The sequence below is a fragment of the Bos javanicus genome, chromosome 4, assembly GCF_032452875.1.
Source record: "Bos javanicus breed banteng chromosome 4, ARS-OSU_banteng_1.0, whole genome shotgun sequence".
In the NCBI taxonomy this organism is placed as follows: domain Eukaryota; kingdom Metazoa; phylum Chordata; class Mammalia; order Artiodactyla; family Bovidae; genus Bos; species Bos javanicus.
The window spans coordinates 76106350-76115604 of record NC_083871.1 but is presented as its reverse complement, the minus strand read 5'-3'; the positions used below and the strand labels follow the sequence as shown (position 1 = coordinate 76115604).

The window sequence follows — 9255 nt, the reverse complement described above, 5'->3', positions numbered from 1 at the left end:
GTATTTTCGCAGGGGCTTTGCTGGAAAACCTTGATATGATGAAGCCTGTTGGAGTACTTTACTAAGGTCAAATGATTGACAGCAGCAATTGTGAAGCTAACCATGTTTATGTTCCCCAGGGGCATTTTTGAACATGGAATACAGGGTTAGAGGGATGACTGAATTCACGTTGAGCTTGAGTATTTCAGTAAATACCTGAAATTGCATGGCCATATCCATAACACTTGCAAATGAGTGAAGGGATGTTCCCACCCCAACCCTGTCTGCAATCAATCAAACACACACTGAGAAAGTATCTGTGGTGGTTCTGGTCAAGAGGCAAACTGCAATTGAATCACTAAGGCTCCAGAAGCTGTGAGATGATTAGGTACAAAGGAAGCATGCACTAAAAGTGTTGAAATCTCAGGAACTGTTGAAATCTCTAAATGGAAACACCTTCACAGGGCAGGGGTTGCCCACGTTTCTGTTCATCTTGGGAGCACGCATAGCCTTTGTTGGGACTGCATTTTCAAGGAGGTGCATGGGGGAAACAGCCTGGGAAGATAGAGACTGCTTCCCCTGCAGTGAAAGGAAGGCCTACTATTCAGTGTGTCAAATATAATGTCTCCCCAAGGCCTGAGGGGGCTTACCTGGTGGCTCAGAGACTAAAGCGTCTGCCTACAATGCGGGAGACACAAGTTCAATCCCTGGGTAGGGAAGATCCCCTGGAGAAGGCAATGGCAACCCACTCCAGTACTCTTGCCTGGAAAATCCTATGGACTGAGAAGCCTGGTAGGGGTCTATGGGGTCGCAAAGAGTCGGACACAACTGAGTGACTTCACTTTCACTTTCACTTTTCACTTCCAAGGCCTGAGGGCAGCTGGTTTCTAGTCCATTACAAAACACTGGAGTTTTCCCTCAGTTTGGTGCTTTTCAGCTCTAACTCAAACAGGCCTTGTGTGCAGCACTCACCTGGACTGTTTGCCTTTACCCCATAGGATGTGGGGAGGAGAACAAGAACAGGTGCATCCACAAATCACAGGGAAATATTCCATATCTGGTCATTCCATAAATATTCCATATCTGATCAGAGCATCATGAAGACTGCAGGCTATTAGGGCGGTTGTCTCAGGAGCATTCAGGCTCAGTCAGTGTGTGAAGAAGGCAAGACTTTGCAGTGCTACATCTCCAGGCGCCTATGAGGTAGACATTATGGGGATGCGGTTTTACTGCCCAGAAAATTCCCTTACCAAATAGTCAGGCTGATGAGCCAAACTCCTCACCCTCTTCCTGGTGATCAGGCCAGCCTAGACAAGTTTGCAGAATTACATCTGATCCCTGGTATTTGTCAGCTAAGTAGAAAGGCCATGGATAATAGGTTAACCTTGATAGCATGGTACCTTCAGAGAATACCAGACCACTGTCTGTGACACCTTTTGGCCATCTACCACTCACTTGGATAGATAGATCCTGGGGAAATCTATTCTTCTCATTTGGCTTCTGTTTGCACTGGAAAGTCTTTATGAGATGTGTGGTTTTCAAAACCATCTTGAGTTACAAAATTATTTATTCAAGCAAAATTGAATATGAGGTGTGATCACAGAGAGCTGAGAAGCAAACCTGCCCCGCATGTGTGATCCTGGCCCTTTCCATCCTGTCTCTCCTTAGTCCTCACTTCTCCTGGGACGTGAACCTGGAGAAAGTGTCAGAACATCACCATGCAAGGGCACTTGTGGCATTGGTGGAAAACTAGACGCCCTCAGAGTGTCTTCAGGCTCGATAGTCTCTGATTCCCAGATACATGTATCCCATGAGAAAATGAGAGTGAGCGTTTTGTCTGGGGGATCTGTGTGGTTGTTAAGAAGGAAGACATCCATCAAGCTGGAGAATCCATGAGTAACTCATGGGGATCAAGTTCTAATTTGGATTCTGGCTATTAATATTTGACATCCATCAAGCTGGAGAATCCATGAGTAACTCATGGGGATCAAGTTCTAATTTGGATTCAGGCTGTTAATATTTGTCATATTTTCAAGTTGTACTATTTAGAGGGTTTTCTCCATTTCCCTTTCATGCATCACCAAATTTCTCTGCTTGGACCGTAACTCTCTTCCCCTAACCAGCCAAGAGGCTTGATTCCCTGGGGAGGAAACTGTCATAACAGATAGACACAGCCAATGTGGGGTGTTTATACTCAAGAGTATGAACCCCTGTAAGATTTCAAAAGATGTGAGACAGTTTATTTTCCTCCTTCTTCAAATAAATGAAAACCTCACAAGCTAAGGGAGGGAGGGGAGCTGACCTTGGAGGAATGGCTCATGGCAGAGTGCAGCCTGGCTCTGTCAGACGGGAATGGGTCCTGTCTGTCCCCAAGGTTGCTTACCTTATAGGAATGATCCATGGTCGGTGACTCTGTGCTCACCTTATAAGGATCATCCATCATCAGTGACCAAAGGTAATTATGTGGCCCAGGAATGAAGTGTTTTTGCTTTAGACATGTGGAAAGGTAAACGTGAAGCTCTGTACCCCATCCTGCCAGCCTAGGAGTGACAGAACCTAGGACTGTGACAGAACTGTGGCTGAGCAGTGACCGGGGCACCCACACCTGCACTCCCCGCATCCTCACATCACAAGGTGCATTTTCAGGACTGAGGCTCAGTCGTCACCAAGTTGCACACCGTCACACTGGCTGGATTGTCCTTGTTCTTTCTGTCTCCTGCTCCTGTCACTGCTCTTGCTTCAGCACTTGAAGAGCTGGTTGTTTTTGAACAAGCATTGTCTCACTCACAAGTGATGGGGATGCAGCCAGGGAAGAAGTTCCAGGAGACAGGAATAGCCTGCCAACTGCTCCCCGGCAGCTTCCACGCTTTTGCTCTCACTCTGAGATGCCCTGGCCTGCCCATCTTCTTCCAAAATCATATGGTAAGGCTCAGTTTTGCCCCTTTGGGAGATTTTCATCTCTAGGGAGAATAAAGATCACGTGGTTTCTTCAAAACTGCTAACTGTGCCGGCTCTGGACTCATGGAAATGGAGGACAGTGAGGCGTCCCTGGTGGAAAATGTTCCTGGACAGGAAGAAAGTGGTGCAACACAGGCCTCCCTCTGCATGATCACTCTAAATTGTTTTCTTTTACAAATCATTATTTCTCTTGTTATTTTCATGGCACACATAAGTGAATAGAGGAGTTGAAAGTATTACTTAAACATGGGGAGAAAAACATCTGGGCATGAACCAGAGGGCTCTCCCAGTTTTCTTTTCTCTTTTTTTACATTGCAGTGAAATATAGGATTCATATAAAAGAAAGAATGTGACCTATGTTCATAGTTAAAAGACAAGCAACATTCCTTCATCACCAATGGTATCTTTGAAACTCTTCTGGATGCCACTGATCCCAAGAGTTGGCTACCCTCTTGGATTTTGTGTTAATCCTTTTCAATCTTTCAAAAACATATCCATCTCATTTGTATACATTTCTAAGCCATAGATAGTTGAGTTTTGTCTGTTTTTTTCCCATCAATAAATCATATCTTATTGTATGTTTTCTTTGTGCCAAGATCTACCCTTGACATTAATTACTTTAGATTCAACTAAGGCGACACAGCTTCATTAACTTTTCGATCATAGATCATCCAGTTGTATGTATATGGATCAATATTGTATCCTCCACACCACAGAGGGATACTGAGGTGATTCCCTGTCTTGCATATATAGGCCATGTCCATAGACAGGCATTTGTGACACTTGTTCTTGGTGGCATGCCTGGAGATGCACATGCCGGCCATGGGATATGCATGTCCTCCACCCTAAGCCTCATTCTAAGCGATGCTAGTTACTGGTGTGGATGCATCCTGAGACCTCAGCCTGAGAGCTCACCTTCCACTCCTGAGACTGTGAGTGCTAGGTAGCATCCTGTCACGTGACTCCTCTCTGATCCCAGCCTGTTTGCTGCACCCCTCCCATTCCCTTTCCATGTCTTTTCCCTTATTTAGTGCCTTTGGCTCCATTTCAGACCTGCCCTCTCTGAATCACACCTTTGGGTTAGTTCCTCAGGTGAGTGACTTTGTATCTGGTACTTCTTCAGAACTCTGTCTTGCTGTATGTTCTGCATTCTATAGAAAAAAAGAGATAAGGAGTTTTCCCACTGTTGTTCTGATTCAGACTCTGCAAACTTGCAGCCTAAGAAATATCCCATTTATTGGTGAATCCACTTGTCTTGGTCAATAGTTTTAACATACAATAATTTTCCCCTAAATGCTCAGTTATCGGAATCTATGGGCTTCCCCAATGGCTCAGCCATAAAGAATCCACCTGCAATGCAGGAGATGCAGGTATGATCCCTGGGTCAGGAATATCCCCTGGAGGAGGAAATGGCAACCCACTCCAGTATTCTTGCCTGGGAAATCCCGTGGACAGAGGAGTCTGGCGGTCTATAGTCTACAGTGTCGCAGAGAATCAAATGCTACTAAGTGTCTGAGCACACAGGCACACGGAATCTATGGTTTGATGCTGAGGAAAGAACAAACCGGGGCTTTTTTAGGTGAGGGGGCAGAATAGAAACAAATATCTCTCCACATTAAGTTAGACTTAAGCTATCTTTTGAATCACTGAGTAAATCAAAGGCAGACTCAGAGGAAACCACATGACCCATGGAAAAACAAGCTCCATTACCTCTCCCCTCTGGGACTGTTGGCAATTTTCCCAGGCAAGAGCTGACCACTTGTGAAATGGCTTAACTTTGAAGTTTAAGGGTGGATGAAATCCCAGTCCAAGGTGGCATGGCTCTGGGGTGAGGAAAATTGATACATAAAGAATGGGAAGCCTTTCAATGGCAATTGCTCCTCTTTTTTCTTCTGTTGTGGGTTTTTGTGATTATTCTGTTTTGTAGGACAGTATGTGCTTAGGCTGATCTTGAACTGCAGGAGACTTAGACAGGACCCCACACAGCATGTTGAGTGCAGCACAGGAACCACACAAAAGGCCCCCAAAGGAATGGAGATGTGTCAGGAAGCCTTTTACCAAAGGCCATAGAAGTTGCCTGGGGAGGAAGGACCACCTGTCAGTGGGTGGAAAGGTGGGAGCCAGTAAAATTTTCCAATAAAAATTAAGCTCACTCAAGTTCCATTTAACCCTGATACAAACAGGCTAGATACTTACCCCAGCCATCCTTCTGAGGCCCTTGGAAATGGCATATGGGTCCAGTTCTACTCATTTTTTTTTAAAATTTCAATGACAAATAAATTAAAATAACACAGATATAGTAGTTCATGTATTTTTTTATGCACCAAGATCAGAGTCCTATGTCTCTAGTCTTGGCCATGAGGGTGTTGGAGATTGTCTTACTCATGGTTGTGAAACATGATTTGGTCCTGAACTCAATGCAAGGGGAAAGGTCAACCCAGTAAGAGTTTTTCGTAGCTTAAAATTCAATAGAACAAGATGGCCTGCAATTACTGCCACGCTGGTGGGCTCTTGAAGACATGAGTCTTCCTTCTTTGGACACCAGAGTCCAGAAGCTTCCAGAAGGCAGTAATTAACCACAGTTTGAAACAAAGAAAATTGAGATTGACATCTGATAGAATGACCTGGCTTCAGAAGCCCCACTTGGAAGCATAAGGCAGTGCTGGAGCAATTTAAGGGAGATTTATAATTTATTCAGCTTTAGAGTTTTCCTAATCTTCACAGACTATGCCAAAAAGCCTTTCATCAACCCTTCCTACTAAATTAGTGGAGCCACTGCCTCACAAAGACCATCGGCAAAGCAGGAACAACAGTTGAGTTAGAAAACAAATCAATATTTCACTTGTTTTCTCAACTTGATCTGAGAAATTGGTTGGAATCGCCCACCTAATGGGCTTTCTGGCACACATTTCAGATTATCTTTATTTCAGGCTAGCCAAACCTGGAGATGGTTTTCTTTGCTTTCTCTGTAATTATTACTATAATGGACATATTTTCTGGATCAAACATCAGACCATACAGTCTTAAAAAGATGTGTTACAGTGAGAATACAGCCTGATGACTGAAAGGAATGGAGAAAAAGCAGGACTCTGTGGGGAGAACACTGAAGGCAAGACTGTACTTCTGAGAGTCTAAGCCTCTCCTTCCTGAAGCAGTGCCAGCATTCCCTCCCTGACCCCAATTTTCAGGCTCTGAAGGCTCTGCAGGCTCTGCTATACCAGGGTACTATACCAGGTGATTTCCCAGGTCCCCTCTAAAGTTGCCATCCTGCCGTTCTAACAGAAAAATTATTTTATTTAAAATTTTTATCCCAACACTATTTGCTTGAAATGACCCAGTTACTATTGATGAAGGCTTATAATTTAAAGAAAAAAAAAAAAAAAAAAACTAACTGTGTTTGAATTCAGTTCTCATTACTTTAGAGCCAACGCATGCCATGTGCTATCAAAAGCCATGTTAATAATAAAGGTAGAATAATAAAATTTCTAATTTAAGTTATCATTTCAACTAAACAAACATCCACTGAGTATTGACTATGTACCAGGAACTAAATATTCTAGAAAAAAGAAACAAGCATTAAACAAAGCTCTTTAAAGAGATATGTATCTTGACTCATGTCCATTTGTCACATATCAACTACCATATAATTGGCTAAGGAATTTCTAATCAAGTTTTCCTTTTCACTTTGTCTAGAGAATAATGTAATGAATTTTCACTGAGAAAAATTTCTTTCCCTTCAATCCCCAGTGAATTGGATGAGAGGCTGGTCAGGTCCTGTGTGGTCTGAAAGTCATTCAATTTGAGGCTGTTCATGAAGAAGAAGACTGTAAAACTATGAATATAAAGTTAAGTACAAAAACAAATATTTCATTAGGGTAAGGGTAAAATCACCACAATCAAAAAAATTAAAAATGATAAATACCTCAAACATCACAAAGTCCAGAAAATAGCATAGTATTCTTCCTGATATAACCATAGAATACCTTTTCCCCATATTTTTAATTTTAGGTTGGTGCAAAAGTAATTGCAGCTTTGCATTGTTGAACTTTGCCATTTGATATTGAAATATATTTTAAAATTATACATCATTATACATCATTTTATGCACATCTCTTGCTTTATTTTTTATTTTTTGCTAATGACATTACTTGCTGTTTATTTTATGTTTATTTTAAACTGGGGAAATTATGTTAGACAAAAAGCAAATTCGAGCAATTTTTGTATTTGAGTGCAAAATATGTCTAAAGCAGTAGAGACGACTCACAACATCAGCAATGCATTTGGCCTAGGAACAGCTAATGAAGTACAGGGCAGTGGTGGCTCAATAAGTTTTGCAAAGGAGATGAGAGTCTTGAAGATGAGGAGCACAGTGGCTGGTCATCAGGAGTTGACAATGACCAGTTGAGAGGATCACTGAAGCTGATCTTCTTACAACTACAGGAGAAATTGCCCCAAAAGTCAACACTGACCATTTTACAGTCATTTGGCTTTTAAAACAAATTGGAAAGGTGAAAAATCTCAATAAGTGGGTGCCTCATGAACTGACCGAAAATTAAAAAAAAATAGCATTTAAAGCATTTTCTTCTTTTATTCTATGCAACAACAATGAACCATTTCTTGATGGATCATGACATGATGAAAAATGGATTTTATACTACAACCAATGACTAGCTCAGTGGCTGGACTGAGAAGAAGCTCCAAAGCATTTCCCAAAGTCAAATCTGTAACAAAAACAGGTCATGGTCACTGTTTGGTGGTCTGCTGCCCATCTATCCACTACAACTTTCTGAATTCTGGCAAAACCAATACATCTGAGAAGTGTGCTCAGCAAATACAATTGAGATGCACCAAAACTGCAATGGTCAACATAACAGGCCCAATTCTCCTCCACAACAATGACCAACCACATGGCACAGAACTAACATTTCAAAAGTTGAATGAAGTTTTGCCTCATCTGCCATATTCGCCTGACCTCTTGCCAACCGACTACCCCTTCTTCAACTTTCTGCAGGGAAAATGCTTCCATAACCGCCAGGAGGCAGAAAATACTTTCCAAGAGTTTGTTGAATCCTAAAGCATGGATTTTTATGCTACAGGAATAAACAAACTTATTTCTCGTTGCCAAAAATGTGTTGATTTTAATTGTTCCTACTTTGATTAATTAAGACATGTTTGAGCCTAGTTATTATGATTTAAAATTTACAATCTGAAACCGTGATTACTTTTTAAGCAACCTAAACTATTTGAGACTCTAACCCCTTATTCATATGCAAACTTCTGCATAGAGGGAACAGAATGATGAGGAAAGCTTTCATCTAAAAAGTTTGATCATAATTTGATTTCTACTATTGGGTAGCTCAGCAGCGTTTACCTTACCTGCACAACCACTTGTGGTTAATGCCATATAAAGTTTTGGCATTATTGTCAAACATGTAAAAACCTCTGCTAAGTATATTTACATCTGAGTAGTTAGATTTCAGAGAGTTTTCTTATATGATCATTGATTTTAAACAATCTTTAGTTGATTACTCCTATTAACTGGAGAAGTTGAAGTGCAGCCTAGAATTTTTGCAGGGTTGAATACATTATATAATTGAATTATTCTTATATGCATTAAGTTTACCATTAAAATGCAAAAGTTTTACCACTGGGATCCTTGTGTTTTTAGCCTGTTTCGCTATATTGGGGCAATTTTGCATGCCTTTTTATCTCAGATTCCCATACATCCTCAGGATGAGATGCTTTGGATCTGACCTACGAATGCATATGAAATATGAAACATTCAAATTAAACCCACACACTATGTAGGGCTCTGCCTTATCGATAGGATTCTGATAAATTCTGTTTTGTAAGAGTTACCCTCACAATGAAAAAATCATCTTTGTGCATATATACACTTATAGGCTTTATCTTGAATCTGTCCCTCTCAGGAGAGAGCTTCCTAAGATCTGGTGAAAACTGAATTTTCTGCTTGTTGTGCTACATTTGGTAATTGAAAGAATTTACCTCAAACCAGCCTCTGATTCTGCACATTTCAAACAGTTCCCTTTCTACTACCCGTGTCTTTCCAGTGCTGTGGGACACCAATCACGTCGTGATAAGAGGTGCTACATCTTCACAATTCTGGGTGAGTTGACAGTATGGGAAGACATACTTTTCAAAGCTATTTCTACACAAGGAACAGGAAGGGAAAGGGACAAAACCCAGACCCTTAACCCAGCAATGCAGCAGGAGTGGAGGGCCAAGGATGCTCATTGTTCATCACCCGAGAAGAAACACAGTGGAGGCAAATATGGAGGAGGGTCATGTGCCTGCTCA

At 41.6% G+C, this 9255-nt stretch overlaps 1 pseudogene; it reads left to right on the top strand.

Moving 5' to 3' along the window:
* Window positions 1-7112: 7112 nt before the first annotated feature.
* On the top strand, window positions 7113-8098 carry LOC133246896 (histone-lysine N-methyltransferase SETMAR-like; annotated as a pseudogene).
* Window positions 8099-9255: the final 1157 nt, after the last annotated feature.